Source organism: Stegodyphus dumicola, chromosome 6 (genome assembly GCF_044657685.1).
Source record: "Stegodyphus dumicola isolate Sdum_Otavi_A_Nest chromosome 6, ASM4465768v1".
Classification (NCBI taxonomy): domain Eukaryota; kingdom Metazoa; phylum Arthropoda; class Arachnida; order Araneae; family Eresidae; genus Stegodyphus; species Stegodyphus dumicola.
Window position 1 is genome coordinate 57382219 of NC_140773.1, and position 16118 is coordinate 57398336.

A 16118-nucleotide genomic window follows, 5' to 3' on the forward strand; every position below is an offset into this window, starting at 1 on the left:
ATAAAATACTGTTCATAATGGTTTCGCTGCAAAGGGTTTAGATGAAAACATTGTAACTGAAATTTTATTTGCTCATTGCATTAACATAATAAATAAGCAATAGTCTATTACTAAGAAAAAAATTAGTTGATAGGCAATTCATTTGAAATCTTAAAAATTTGCACTAGTGTCAGTTGAGATAAATTTTATGTATCATTCGACATACCAAATGCTAAAAAGTCTTCGTCCTATATAAGAAACTGACGAAATGGAATTGTATCTGGCTATGATCTCACTTCTTTGATTTCAACTTGATAGACCGAGTCTGTGAATTTTATTTTGTCCCTGAAGCAATGATTGCACCTGTTATTGGCTTTAACCATGGGAATCTTACAGGTGACAGCCCGAATATAGTGAGCTCCATCCCAGTTTTGAGTGAGAACAATCCGGAGAGGGGAGGGTAGATCCAGCGGTCTCCCACCTTGGGCTCGAAAGCATTTTGAGGGCACCAATGCCGCAAATGCACTATCCAAACATTTCTGCCTTTTCCGAATTTCGAATCCGGGACTATGGCAACCGGCTTTCTCTACGCCATGCGAACAGGTTAGCGAAACTCAGTTTTTTTACAGACAGTAAATGTTGTTTGTTTCCTGAAAAGCATCATAATATTACTTGTAGACTCAAGTGAATGATAAATAACATATTTTAAATTTATAATAGCACAATAAAATGCTTAAAAACTTTTTTATAGGTATGAGGAATTACACGGGAAGAGTGACTTATCGTTCAAATATTATATGCGTTCTTTTATAAATGAAAGGGCTGAAATAACAACATTGCTGAGCAACAGACGTTTCAAAAGCGGAAAACGTCCGTATTTCCTTAAAGACGTTAATTCCCCACCCCCTTTACTAATTTTTTTTCAAAATTTGTGCTAAATTATTTGGGGGGGGAGTTGATTTAAATTTTGCATTGGTATGTTTCTGTTCCAGTTTAACTCATTTTTAAAATTAGTAAAGTTTCAAAAATATTTATTTCTTTATTTTTATTTTATTTCTAATATAGACATGTGAAATTAAACTTATTTTTATAGGCCTTTACTTAAGGTATATGTTCAAATAATAAGAAGAATTATTCCAGTTTTATTGTTCTTGTTATAAAACTTCTGTTATCCATAGCATATAATTATTTACATCTCTTATGCTTTGAAGAACCATTTTAGTTCATCATAATTGCATTTGTGTTTTATGGTCCATATCACCAAATAAGATTACATGAAACATATCGTAATCTTATTCATGATAAGAAATAACCTGCTTTTCAATACAAATACGACAATCATAATCCTAGATTTCATATTTACATTGTGTTATTTGGTATTTGTTGATCCAGTATCTAAGACTGCTTCAATTTTAAAAGTTGAGAGTTTTTTATGAAATGAAACCGAGTGTCATTTTCTAAACGCACTTTGCAAAATCAAAAAATAATTTTATACTTCAATCTGACTGTTAATTATACAATAGTATTCTATAGAAATCTACAGAATATCAAATTCTATAGAAATCTGTAGAATACCAAAAGAAAATTGAATAGAGAAGTGTGAATCATTTGAAAAAGAAATGTATCTCTTTTTCAAATTTTAATCAAAGCAAATTTTAGGTTTCTCGTGTACTATGTGAGATATCGAATGTATAATAGACACCGCCGCCTAATATGATTGCGGTTAATATTATCATTCGGACATTGTTATCGAATTCCCGAAGTCCCGCCCGTTTGTATACAAAACTTAAAAAATACATCGCTTTTTGGGCTCAACAATTCATTTAATATTAACAAAGTGTTTTCGAATAATTCTTTAACTTAAGTAAAGTCGCCAAATAAGATCAAAATAGGTTATTAACGTTGCCAAGAATCTTAAAAATGTCTCCTATTAAGAAATTATGTCGCCAAACAATTTGTTTTCGATTTTAATCAACCATTTAAAACTAGGAAAGAAAGCTATCCTTAGATTTTGAATAACTCTATCCATTTGAAGGATGAAGAAGCAGACAGTAGCAAAAAAGAATTCTGCGTAATATTTCCCCCTTGCTTCTTAAAAGAAAAAGAAAAGAAAATCCCCTACAACATCTACGCCAATCTTAATCTACTTTTTTGCCTAATTTAAAATTTTACGTTTGCATGTTCTTTTACAGTGAATGAAGGACGCCATCCAAATATTAAAATAAGGATATAACATAGGGCAAATTATTTCCAGAAATGTTATGACCAGTTTCTTAATGAATAACTGCGTTAAAAACCTTATTAACAGCTCATACACAAATTTTTGCATTTGCAAAGCTCTAAGAAGGCATTTATTTATATGTTTCTTCTTACATTTATATTAAATTAGCTAAATTCCGATGCTATTTTGAAGGATAGCTTATTCTCACACCATAATATTACCATTCGATTAATACTATGAAAACAGTCGTGGACAAACGTGATCATATTATAGGGTTATTATTACTTTAATAAACCAGTTATTATGATTTAGACCGCTACTGTATTTTCTCAATTTTTTGTTTTCTCACCAGAAATGTAAATCAGTTAAATAGTATTTAAACTGAGGTTTTCCGACAAGCTCTGCCTCTCGAGGCTACGTTACTGGATTTCTTCAGCTCTGATAAGATTTTAATTCTTTGGCTTTGCATTTTGCGGGCTGACATTTATGAGAAGTTCTAAGCCAACTTATATTTTAATTAAATTGTGTAGTCTTTGACTACTAAGCTTAGTTTAAATTCTGAATTTTACTGTTACTTTAGTTACATCGCCACAAGTGGTGGCTGATACTATCAAGCACAAGAAGTGCGTATTATGTTCACGTTCTAATTTAATAAAAATATTATTTTACCCTCTTTAAGTCTCTGTAGTTAACTTCCAGGCTAAGCGGTAATTCGCTCCAAGTCATAGAGTTTGATACTAATTTATGCTACAAAAGGAAGTCAAACTCTGAAATATTAAACTGCGCTTACTATTATAAATAACAAAAACAAACAAACAAACAAAAAAAACAAAAAAAGCGTACTTTGTTTATAAGTGTTGAATGGAAACATTTACCATTTTCCCCCCTCCAGCTGAATATTTTTTAACTTCTAAATTTATGTAATATTTTGGCAAATTTTCGTGCAGTATTATTTGTATGTATGATGAAAAAGTATTTTTATATAATTAAATCAATTTAAATCATTAAATTAGTTATAAATATGAAGAAGATTAAATTTGGTGTTAATTATAAAATTTCAATTCCTAAAATTAATGCTTTTAATTATTGTGTATGTACCCCTGATAAGAGAAATGATTTCTTAATATTAATTAAACTTAACTGTTATTTAAAATGTGTTTGTTTTTATTTAAATATTTTTTTTAATCAAAATGATATTGAAATCCTTGTATTAGAAAAAGAATCACGTCTATTCGGAAAGTTTTTATTCCTTCATTTCCATGTCGTAAATTATTTCAAAATTTAGATTAAAAATTCTGTTCAGTTATGCAAATTTAATCCATGAGTTTTAAATCCGAAAGAAATTTTTTTTAATTTGATAATGCTTTTAATTATTCAAAATCTTCTATATTATATTTTATAGGAAATTAAAACTAGGAAACTTTTATTTGGAATTCTTTAGAATTATGTTCCACGTCTCCACAAATTGAACCTGATATTTTCAGTAGAATTCTATTAGTTGATTCTGTACACATTATTTAAGATTCTATATGTGGGTCTTTTAGAAAAGGCAAAACATTTTATAGTATCTTTGCACAAATTTTTATAGAATTATCTACACATATTTCTATGAAATCTCTTTTTACTCAAGTCTACAGAAGCTAGATCTAAAATTTGATGGAATTCTATGGAAGATCTGTGATTTAATTTACGAATAATTGGGCCGTAATTTGAGATGATATAACATACAAGTTGATGGCAATAGAAGCATGATGGCCATACATGTACAAGTGTGATGGGCATACAAGCTCAACTTTTTAAAAGTTAAACAAGTTAAACTTTAGGATTTTATTATAAAATTTGGTATGATATTTTTGTAAGGATTATATTATAGTAGAATTTGCGAATTTTGAAAAGATGATTGCGGGGAAAAGGAGTACGCAACGACTAAAAAAAAGGGGAAGAGGTAGAAAAGTGTAAATATCGATAAATATCGAAAAACGAATGAAAAAAAAAAAACATAGGAAGCTCAGAATATGGATTCGAATGCTTACACCTTTTTCATCGTTCGTACAATAACCAAAAGGATGAGGGGGAAAGTTAAAGTAAAAACTTCGAAATATTAAAATTTATTGACATCCAAATGAGACATTCATTAAAGAAGGAAAATGACTTTTTCAGTTTCAGTGGTACATGGAATCATCGCTATGACTTCGTGGCGGCTGAGTGCAACACTCTAAATTTTAAGGACAGTATTTAACGTTTTGTATTTAATGTTTGTACATACTAACCTTTGAAATAATCCTCTTTTCTTTAACTTTTGCCTTGATTTAAAAGGGTTCTAGAAAAATATAAAATAATTGACGATTATTATTCGTATATTTTTACAAGGTTTATGGAGAAAATGAACCTTCAAGATACAAGGGTTTTAATTTTGAATTTTATTTACTGAATTTCGTTGACATGTCTTCAATAAATATGAGTATATTTTTAAAAACTCCGTTCTTAAATTTGTTTTTCATTTAGGGTAGTTTTGAAATTTCGCTAATTAAATCTTTTAATATACAGTACAGTCAAAAGTCGTTAATCCGGACTTGTCAGGACTTCGGCGATTCCGAATTATCGATTTTTCCGGATTATACATCATCAGTTTAAATCTGGTAAGATGGCATGCAGAAATTATAAAATTAAAAATATGAAACTGTAATTTATGAAATAAAGAACAATTATGATCTAAAGGGTATCAAAATTTACAAAAAAAAAAGCTTAATATTTATTTGTTTACTTTATTAAACATTTCATTCAATGTAAGTTGTTTAAGTTGCTTTGTTTTATGTGCTAATACTTTCTCTTTAATTCTATATAAACAGACATAATTTCTTGTTCAGTTACAATGCTCCACTGTTCAAGTCCTGTAATTGCAATGCCGAGAATACTGACTAACTTGTCAATCGAAATTTTTTCGTTTTCATTAACCTCTCTGTCACTTTCTTCATGCCTTTATCCATTTTTTGCAGCAATTCCACTTTTTGTTTGATGGACATCGAAACATACTTTCGCTTTGTAGATCCTTTGGGAGCTCCAGCATCGGAAATTCTTTTTGACATAATCGAAAGTTCAAGCTTACTTTTATAAAATTGCTCTTACAGTCTGGAAAAAATAATAAGCCGGATCCAATTCGAAGATTAAGGAACAACGCAATCTGCAACATTAACTGAAATAGATAATTAGATAATTTTAGCTTATACCGTCCGTTATACATTAAACGCGCATGCGCACACGCATATGCGCAGCCGTAAAGGTCTTACGCGCTAGCGTAAACGCCTATCGTAAACTTACGCGCTAACGTAAACTTTCTGCGCATGCGTCAACGCGACGCATGCGCAGAAAGTTTTTAGCTTTGAGGTCCGGATTATGGATGTCCGAATTAACGACTTTTGACTGTATTATTTTTATATAAAGAATTCAAGAGATTTGAGAACATTTTAAGATTTGAGAAAATTTAGGATTCGACCCACCTTTTTTTATTAACTGCTGCATAATGTTTTCATTGCAAAGTGTAAAAATTGCATTTTTTTAAGATAAAATAGGATTTTTCTTTTATAATGTACAAACCGTTGAGCAAATAAAACAACTGAACACTAGTGATTTCACCTGGATTCAAATCCCGGCGAACGGGCTAGATGCATGAGCATGGTCGTGGTTTTTCCCATGTTTAACATGAATACGACTCAGATTCCTTCGAAACTGTTCCACGAAGTCATTCTTCACCTTAGGCAGACAGCCGCAGTATGCTTTACCATAATCTAATACAGGGATGGGCAAACTACGGCCCGCCGGAAGGTTCTATCCGGTCCGTGGATAGAATTTTAATTTGCCAGTCCGAGGCAAATTAAAAGAAATATATATTTATAGTCGTTCTAGGACATCTCGACACTTGGGAGATCTCGACACTTTTAAGGAAGTTCCTTAGTAGAGTAGTCTGCACCCTGGTGTCGCATATGGAAACCACTGTATTGGAATAATTTAAAAGTGTAGTGCGTCTTTGTGAACTGAAAGTGTTGTCAAGTCAGAGATTGATCAAGAAAATAAATATTAATAATCTGTCAGGTAAGTTCTTCATAGTGTTACGAAATGTAAAGGTGCGGTAAGATGGCTTCCCCGCAAAGCAGTTTTAAGGTTGCCATAAAATGACAGAGTATGGCAGGGTTGCCACATTTGGCGAAAAATCGCCCATTTTTGACAAAATTGGCGATATACCATGGACGGTTGGAGAACCTTCTGGAACGAATTCTTACCGGTTTAGCCCAGAATGTTCCCGAACACAAGCCGAAAGCTATATAAACCCTGCTGGTCCGCAGTCAGTTAGTGTGCGTCTCTCATCGAGTGTGTGTGCCTCGTCTAGCTAGCTGATAGTCAGTCATTGAGCGAGTGTCTCGAAGTCTAGCGCCAAGGTGGCCGTCGAGTGCATCGAGAGAGTCTTTTAGTGAATCGTCGAGTTTTGTCTTAGCCTGTGCTGAGTCGAGAGTTATACTCTTGTGTATCGTCGAGTGCATCGTGTGGACAGTCTCGAGAGTACGTGGAGTTCCGAGAACAACCAAGCAGAGTTGGGAGCTGTACTCGGGTGCTTTGCAGTGAAGCTGTCTCCACTGTGATAGCCTGATAACCTGGAGGCTGTGTCGCTGATCGTGTCAGCGTGTTTATAGTAAATCTTCGACGACTGCGCCCCATAGATACCTTTCGAGATCTCCCGCACTTAAGGGAGAAGTGGACATCTGGCTTTTGTGTTTTTCATTGCATTTATATGACCTATGATGTTTTTCAGGTAAGCCAAATTTTCATTATGTGTTACTAATACAGGAATAATTATTTTCGGTAAAAATAAATGATAAAATCCTTAAATGTCAACCAGTTATTCATAATTTTTCCCTAAGGCATCGAGATGTCCCTGAACGACATTTTATATTATATATCCATCTTCTTTTCTATTTTGTCTAAATATTATTGCTTTCTTCCTTTTTTTCAAAGGACTGGTAATCTTTTTACTTTCTCTATTTTTGTTCTACAAAACGTAAATCGACGGAAATAGCAAGCACGGACAGCTTTCAATCGGTAAGTGTCAAAAGCGGAAGTTCTTTGTTAGTTATAACTGTAGATTGGCGCTGAAAAGCGTTATATCTTTCTCGGGGAGCAGAGATATGGAAATCCAGTATAGGTGAATTAAATCTCACATGTTGCAGACTGCGCATTTTAAGCTCCAGCTAGTGGCTTTCTCATTTGGCTCGAGTTCTAATATTATTGATTGCGTATGGACAGATTGCGGACATATAGCATCGTTATGAATGGTGGTGAAATTATTAAACGTATAGCATAGCTAGTGCTTGTTTGGGTTATTCGTAAAATCTTTCAACCTCGAAATGGCTACTAAAAAACTTAAAGGTGATTTAGAGTGACGTACTTTTAGTGATGAATGGACCTGAAAATATTTTTTTACAGTTGTAAAAGATAAACTAGTGTGTCTCATCTGCAATGAAGCTGTAGCAGTCTTCAAAGAATATAACATTTTCCGTCATTTCACATCTGAGCATAAGAATTCCAGTTACAAAGCAATGTCCGAATATGCAACAAAACAAAATGCAGAAAGTCTTTGTAAAAAATTATCAGCCTGACAAAATTTTTTAAAGAAGGTAAACAATATCCAAGAAGCAGCTACAATGCATGCTCTAAGTTTGTGATATTTTATGTTCAGACAAGAAAAATAATTTTCAGGCTGTAAGCTTATCTCGAAAAACGGTGACTTCTAGGATCGGAGACATCGATAAAAATTTGACATCACAATTAGTCAAAGATTAGCCACTTTAAATTTTGCTCCATAGCTATGGATGAAAGCACTGATATAAATGATACTACTCAATAGTATTATTTATAAGAGGTGTTGATGAGCATTTTGAAATAACCGAGGAACTGGCGTGCATGCGTTCTTGGAAAGGAACTGCGATATGTGAGATTTTTCTTGAATTTCAGGAAGGGCTTTTAATTTTGAAAGTGCCTATTATTACGACCGTTAGAGCTCCAAATATGACAGGAAAAAAATGGATTTCATGGACTCTTTAATCAAAGCTATCCCGGGAACAATGTTGTTTTTCTACATTGTGTTATACATCAAGATGCTTTCTGTAAATCTGCATTGCATATGAAATCCGTGCTTGTAAATATTATTCGATCTCGTGGGCTTACTCACAGGAAATTGCGCGATTTTATTCATTCCGTGCAATCTGAGTATACTGATATGCTGTATTACACGAAAGTAAGGGGTTTTAATGCAGGATATGTTTTCGAGCGAGTTTGGCAGTTGAAATACGACATTGTGTCGTTCTTCCATGAGAAACAGTGTTCTGCAGAGCGCGAAATGTTAAAAAATACAGAATGGTTTTTGGACTTTGCATTATTCACTGATCTTCTTTGTCAGATGAGCAATTTGAATGTCAAGATGCAAGGGGAAAATCAATTTATCGACGATATCTGGGCCCATCTCAAAGCTTCTAAACTAAAACTTAATCTGTTTGCTGGGCAGCTAGCTAAGAACGACTTGTCTGATTTCCCGAGGTAAAATTCAATACCCTCAGTGAATGAAGAGAAACTTAGGAATTATGAAGATGGCTTGAAAAAAACTGTATTTTGAGTTCGAACGCAGATTTCAAGATGTCAGTACCATTCGAACAGAATTGGATATTTTTACCATGCCTTTCAACATAAATTTTGAAGCAATGAGGTCAGATTTGCAGCTTGAATTAATTGAGTTGCAATCTAACAATCATCTCAAGCAGTTGTTTCTAAATATGCGAAAGTTAGAGTTTTGCAAATCGTTATCGAAAGTAAGTTTCCGAAATATCTCACGTCGAGAAAATCAGTGCTATGTTTGCTTCATCTTACATATGTGAACAAATGTTTTCAACTATGAACCTTAGAAAGAATTATTTCAGAAATAGACTGACAGATGAGCATTTAGCCTCGTTCCTTAGAATCAGTACATCTCACTTCGGACCTTAATATAAGGTAGTTTTAAAAATAGAATCGCAATTTAATTCATCTCATTAACATATTTAAGTTGTATTATATATTCGATTTTTGGCCTGCGACCGATAAAGTTTGTCCATCCCTGGTCTAATAAATTAAATTTGAGCTTAATATAAGTTATTTACTGATCATAATTCGCAAGTATATGCAAATATTTAGAAATGTGAAACGGTTTCTTTTGTTGGAATTCATAAAAATTCACATTTTCATCACACTCGCCTTAAGTTGTGACTCAACAGTTTAATTCAATTTATTTAATTTAATGTATTGCATTTGATGATGCATCTCAAAGGTATAGGTGAGTAAGAACTACGTCTACGACTCATTTCCAAACATGTTGACGATTCTGCGATCAGTATGAAAATATGGAAGATAGTTAAGAGAATAGAAAGGGAAAGGTAAAATCAATAAACTTCGATTCACAATAAAATTGATTTTACAGTAGGTTTATACACATAAGAATCACCTGCTGTTCTGCGCCAGTTTTGCTGCTAAATTGGTCTTCCAACTACGCTTATTCATCTGCGACAGAATCATTTTCTTTTTTTTGGTCTGAGTCAAGGTGCCGGTCTGTAAACAGACTGCACATATTTGCCGCTAGTGTCTGTCAGATGTCGAGCACGTGGTCCAGAGTGGAAACAATTAGCACAGAGTAAGCACGCGCAGAAACTGCACGTTTCCATAGGGAATTGTTTTGAAACTTGGGCCAAAGCGCGTAATATCCTATGGGAAAAATACAGGTAATATTATATATTTTAGATTACAATGAGTATTACTAAGTTCAGATGTAAGTCCTTATATTGCTCAACTGAAATATGATGAAATATTATATACATATATAATTATTTAGTTTTCACAGAGTGTGAGGTTCTACGATGTTTTGGATCACAATAACTTTACTTTGTATACATTAAAGAGTTTTGTAAACAACAAAAAATTACAAAGCTCAAGGACAAATTTCGTTTTTTGATTTTTCAAACAATTTATTTATTATTTATTAAGAATATTGGCTTTTCATTTTCTAATTGTGTATCGAATATCTGTTCGTGTTAAGTGATTAAAATTATAAAAATAAAAGAGACAGAGAGAATTCAGGATTTTATATATTTGATGCGATACGAAACTGATTCAGTATTAGTTAAATAGTTTATGAATTGAAGCGAAACTGAAATTAAAACAGGGCAGTAATTTTCATCAAAACATTTTCATGCTAGTAAGCGAAGGAAACTTCAATAATCGAATAAGATGACGTTTGACTGCAACAATACAGCTAGGGTGACATTTTATATTTTAATTAAACTGAATCGGATGTATTATGGATCAATAATTTCACCTTTAAATGACCTAAGAAAAGTATTGCATGAACCTATAAAAGAGTCGACAGTTATTATAAACCAGCTTTTACCCCCCTTCTTTTAAGTGCGTATGTGTGAAGGTCTGGTTAAAATTTTTGTCTGTAATTCATGGATCAAACATTGCTATGTACTTTGGGGGGGGGGGAGTAGGCCAAAAATATTAGGATAGACAGTCAAATTAGACATTCCAAATGCATATGTTAATTTGTTATCCTGGTTATTCACTGTATAATAGTAAAAGGAAAAAGTTGGGAAGGACCGTAAAAGCTGGATATTACAAGTTTGTAAATTTAATACAATATAAAATAATTCGTTCGTTAAGTCGAGTATACTGTGAGAAACGCGTATAATTTCATTCCGGTGACCTCTATCAACTTTTGCCCTTTGACTGTTCTCTCTCTCTTTTTTTTTTTTTTTTTTTTTTTTTTTTTTTTTTTTTTTTTTGGGGGGGGGTGAGTAAATTAACTGTCTTATTTTTTGTTAAATTGAAAACTGATTGTTTTGATTTGTTCATTTCATATTCTAAAGAAACTGGTGGATCTCTTCACATTTTTAACTAGCAGTTGCTCATAATAAATAATCATAATAAATAAAAATTGAAATTTTAAATATAAAAATAGCAAGAATTTTTTTTTTATGCTAGTAAAATTAATTTCAGAAAGTTTCCAAAATGCTCTACGAAATGGTTTGTCTGATAAAGCACTCTCGTTGCTCTAGCTAAGTGATGCAGAATATTTCATCACTTGGATGAGATTAAGAAACAACAAATATAAAAATATGCATTTAGTTTTCTTATATTATAAACATTTTAACTGCATAATCTTTACACTGCAATGTGTATCGCATTATTTTATTCAATTTCACTCTACTTTATATTCAAGTAAGACCATATTGCTTTGAATTCATTTTTTAAATTCAAAATTAATTTATTAAATTCGTTATAAGACTTATACATGTATATTTTAAAGTTGATAATACTACCGCTTCTTTTAAAGCAGAGGCATCAAAATATCTTTCTACTCGTTGAGCTTCAACTTGCAGCTCTTCTTCGTTGTTCCAAGTTAGTATCAATGTTTATCTTACGTTTAAAAAATTCGTTTAGTATTAATAATAGCCCGTTATTATTAATAATACGCATTTTTTGGAGAATGTGATAAATAACGCATAATAATCCCATTTGCTGGTATATATTAATAATTAGGTAGTTTTAGGTGTAAATATAAATGAAACTGAAAATTAATAATATCCGATATCTTATTTTAAGTTATTAATATTAAAAAAATACCTAGAAAATGGAAAGCCCTTTTTGATGAAAGTGTAGCTGATGAAGTTATCAGTTTAACTAGTCAAGCAGATTTTAAAATAAATATATTCTATCTTATTTGTAAAAGTTTTTATCGAAATTGGTACGAAGTATAAAAAATATAAAGAATTGAAAAAATATTTCACGTTTTTAAATAATTTAGATTTTATTTTAAGAATGTACCAAATTATGAAAGTTAAAAGTTTACTTCAATGAAACTGATACTGAAAAAACTGAAAAGGTTTAGTTCAATTTTTATCTATTAAGGGTCAAGGACTAAGCTCCACTGTAATAAAACCCCTTTAATTAATGGTGCACTAAACACCAATGAAACTGCAATCATTTTGGTTAAATATTCATTTTAGTAAAATTTTGGTTATTTGTGCTACTTGTTATTCTTAATTTCTTCATTTTTTACTATTTATTACATAGTACAAAGATATTTTCTTCAAGTATTGAAGATAAGAATCCTCGATAAGAATTTACTTAACTATATGTTTGCAAATGATGCATCCCGAGAGGATTTTTCTCTGTTTTAAAAAACAAGTTAAAAATTATTGTCGAAATTTAGATAGGATAGGAAAGAATAAAGTCTTCAGCAATGTTTGCTATTAAAAAATAATATTTTCCAACTGTTATATTGTGAAGATAGTATTATTAATCTATTTTCTGGCATGAAAATCCAAAAAATTAAAAATTTATATTTTTTATGAAGATTAACTGATGACTAAAAATTGCGTATATATTTATTTTTTTTCATTATGTCAGACATTCTTTCGCTACTCTTTTAATATTTGTGACCCAATTATTATTACATTAGTTTTTGTAATACAATTATTATTATATTAGTGTTTATATTCTCTATTAAAAAATTTAAATGATAAATCTAATCAAAACTGAATTTTCGCTGAGGGCCTATCAGAGGCTTATAATAAAGAGGTCTGGCCTATAATATAAATATTCTGTGCTAATATAAATACTATTTAACTTATATACTAATATTTATATTCGTTATATAACTTATAACGAATATAAACATTCTCTACATTATATATATATAGTTGAAGTGCTAACTACATATCATGGAAACATTTAAATGTAAATAAATTTCTCTGTAATCAAATATCTAAACACGTATAAATAAATTTTATTCCAAAAGAGTATTACCTAATTTACGCTTCCATTTCATTTCTGCTATTTATATTCACATAATTTACAGCACTGTATTATAATGAAGGTTTTCCCTCCACCGCAAATATCGTCTGCGCAAACAGTTTGCATTGGAGTGTTTAATCATATTTTGTCAAACGATTTTTGTCAATTTTTGAATGAAAATGGTTTACTTTAGAACACTGTATAGTGAGCAACGTGTCTAAACCACATTTTATGTTTTATCGCTTTCAACAAATAGCCAAATTTCAAAACGGGCCCGTATATAAATTCACGTATATCTTCGGAAATTTTGAATAAAAAACTAATTTTTTGCAGGTATGCTTACAAATACGCCTACTTTAAGATGATGGTAAAAACTTTATAGATTATAATTCAAAAAGTTTTTGAAAAATTTATAAAAATGATTTAAAAATACAAATTTTAAAAATAAATCTAAAAAATGGGGGAATTTTATTTAGAATGAACCTAAAATTTAAAATGTGAGAGGAAGAATCAAATAAGTTTAATACAAAAAGAGAAATTAGTAAATATATACCAAACTCAATTAACATTGAGGAGCTAAATAAAATTTTGGGAGCTCATTTTTTAAAAACTACGCGTGCGATTTTTACAAAACTTGGTAGTTTGGCTTAATTTGAGTCGTAGAATCGAAATATGGTAAAAGTTGGTATGTTATTTCAGTAAAGTCCCATTTTGTGCCAAGCTATCTACAGTGTCTCACAAAAACGATGGGACACTTGTGCTTTACAAAAGGAAACTGTAGTAAAATAAATAAAAAAAGTGTAAAAATTTTTTGTGGGTGTATTTCACACTAAAATTTAGTAACAATTATTACATAATATACATTTTCTCAAAATATTAAAATAATAATTTAATAAAAATACAATTGCTTAGAACGGAGCAAAAAATGGCTCACATAAGTGATGGGACACTTACTTTTCCATCAAATATTTATCCAAAAATTTTACTTTTTAAAAGGTTTTAATATTTTGTTGGATATCCTTTTACTTTTAAAACATGATTTAATCTTCTTGGGATGGTTTCGACTAATTTTTTTGTGATTTCTGGAGTGATTTTACCCCATTCTTCTTGAAGCACCGATTTTAATTGTTGTTTTGAAGAAATGGTGTGTTTGTGAATTCTTGATTCCAATTCTTGCCAAATATTCTCTATGGGATTTAAGTCTGGAGATTGTGGTGGTGTTTTTATTATTTCAGGACAGTTATACAGCAGCCAGAGTCTAACGTTCAAAGCAGTGTGCTTGGGGTCATTGTCCTGGTAGAATTTAAAATCGTTATGAAGGTTCAATTTTCGTGCTGAAGATTTCAAATTTTGATTTAAAATGTCAATGTACTTGTAGTGATCCATTATACTGTCAACAAAAACAAGATTACCAACTCCAGCGGACGACATACACCCCCATACCATAACTCCTCCTCCACCATGTTTTAACTGTTGGCACCAAGTCCTGTTTGCGAAATTCTTCCCTGGGTTTTCTCCACACGAAGATTCCAGCGTCAGAACCAAATATATTGAATTTACTCTCATCAGCAAATATAACCATTTCAGTAATCAGAATTCTTATTTATGTTGGATTTTGCGAAAGCCAGTCTGAGTTTCCTATTCTTTTCACTTACGAAGAATTTTTTCCTGGCTGCTCTACCGTGATATCCAGCAGATCGAATTACTCTTCTAATAGTCTCAGAATTACCAATTACTCCATATAATGCTTGTAAACCAGCAGAAACTTTAGGAGCACTCATTCTTGGATTTTTTTTAATATTTCGAACGATAATTCGCTTTATTCCATTGGATAGATATGATGGTCGGCCAGATCTTCTTTTATACTGAATCATATGATTCTTTTCATATCGTTTAATGATATTGAAAACTGTTGAATGACTCAAGTTAACTGTTTCAGCAGTTTCTCTAATAGATTTTCCACGTTCAATATGAAAATTAATAACTAATTTTCGAATTTCAGGCAAAGTTTCTTTTCGTTTAGCATTCATGGCTGCACAGAGCTAAAAAACACAAAAATTCCAAAACAAACTGGAGCGAAATACTGCAGACGATTTTATAAATTATTACCAATTGCTTTTGAGTAAAAATAAAAACCCTAAAAAATATTTTTATTGTAGTACGTAGTAGTATCTAATGGTGTCCCATCACTTATGTGAGCCATTTTTTGCTCCGTTCTAAACAATTGTACTTTTATTAAATTAATATTTTAATATTATGAGAAAATGTATGTTATGTAATAATTGTTACTAAATTTAAGTATGAAACACGCCCACAAAAAATGTTTACATGTTCTTTTAATTTATTTTATTACAGTTTCCTTTTGTAAAGCACAAGTGTCCCATCACTTTTGTGAGACACTGTATATTAGAGCAATGCTATATATAAATCTAATAAATATCCCCTGTCGGGCTTCCGAGACATGAAAAATGCAAGTTGAATTTCGTCAATCGGCCCAGTAGAACGGGAGATATAGAAATGTCTCATTTTTTTTTAGCAGTGTCCCTGTCGAGAAGGTTACTTCAAAGGTGAAAGACAGATCAAGGATTTTGAAAAGACTCGCAGGTGTGAGTGGGGCGCAGCCGAGACTTAATTAAACGTTTAAAATGCATATTAGACATGTTTTAACCTGAGCCTCTTATAATATGTAGTAAAGAAGTATTGAAAATGTGGGTGTTTCTCAAAATCAAATCGTGATACTGATTACTGGTGTAGTAAAAACGACTTCAATCCAGTCTGTGTTATTGCTTACCGGTAATGAACCAACAAAAGAGATTATTGAAGAAGGGGCCTTGTGTCTTTATGAAAAATTAATTCATCTTCCAGGTAACACCTATTAGACAAATTCTGATACAAACAAAAACAGAAGATTGAAAACTGAGGCAGGTCCTATTCAGTGAATCTTGATCATTAAAGACAGATTCAATATCCCTGCTACCGCTGAAATTTTTGCAAGCCAAATAGCCCCTCAATATGTTGGTTATTTCGAAGGCGAAATCCACTTGATTCA

General features: G+C 31.5%; 1 protein-coding gene across 2 annotated transcripts in view; it reads left to right on the forward strand.

The window, feature by feature from the left end:
- LOC118200835 (uncharacterized) overlaps positions 1-16118 on the forward strand; it is a 147641-nt gene that overhangs the window by 56725 nt on the left and 74798 nt on the right. The window contains exon 1 of one of the 2 annotated variants that reach the window (XM_035372807.2): positions 9842-9996. The exons of the other annotated variant lie outside the window; for it this stretch is intronic. The gene's annotated coding sequence lies outside the window, so the exon portion shown is untranslated. Of the gene's footprint in view, positions 1-9841; positions 9997-16118 lie in introns of those variants that run through there. 2 annotated transcript variants of the gene reach the window in all.